Raw genomic sequence first — 710 nt, 5'->3', positions numbered from 1 at the left:
CTGAGTCAGATGACCATCTCTGAAATCAGAGGATAGGCTCATCCCTCCAAATTACCTTGGGCAAGAATGAAGAAAGGATATTCTCTTCAAGGATAAGTAGACTACTGTGATCAGAAGAAGAGAAAATAGATGCTGGGCATGCATTCAACACATGTCCATTGTGGAGACTGAGGGGATCAGGAGGAAGAGTTTTGAAGTGGTTTTATTGGAATAGTAAAATGACATTGTATTAAAAAAAATGCCATTCTTCAGCCCCAAATATAGTGAGTTCCCCTTTGTTAAATTGCTTTATATTATTTGGTCAGATTAAAGGATTTTAAGATCTTGCAGGCAAATTCAATGCATGTATCTGGTTTCCTTTATCTGCAAGAGGTAACAGAATTCCCATAATGCTTAGGAGCAGGGCCCCTTGATGTGATTGGAGCATCTTCTATTTAACAGTCTGTCTTATCTAATAGTTAGCTTTACCAGCTTCAAGGCAGCAAATCACCTGGATCACTGTGCTTTCAAAGCAGCTTCATAAATGATGCCCAGGAAGCAGACAAACTTAGAACGCCTGTTCTCAGAGAGGGACTATTAATAAGCTTTAATAAACAAAAGTTCAAATGCAGGGAGATCAAGGAAAAAGAAAATTACCCAAATGAAAGGCCTGAGATGTAAGAAGAAATTATGCACAAGGAAGTAGCAAACATGAAGGTATAGTTAAGCAA

This window comes from Hipposideros armiger, unplaced genomic scaffold (genome assembly GCF_001890085.2).
Source record: "Hipposideros armiger isolate ML-2016 unplaced genomic scaffold, ASM189008v1 scaffold_266, whole genome shotgun sequence".
Lineage (NCBI taxonomy): Eukaryota > Metazoa > Chordata > Mammalia > Chiroptera > Hipposideridae > Hipposideros > Hipposideros armiger.
Note: the sequence above shows the minus strand (reverse complement) of the source record.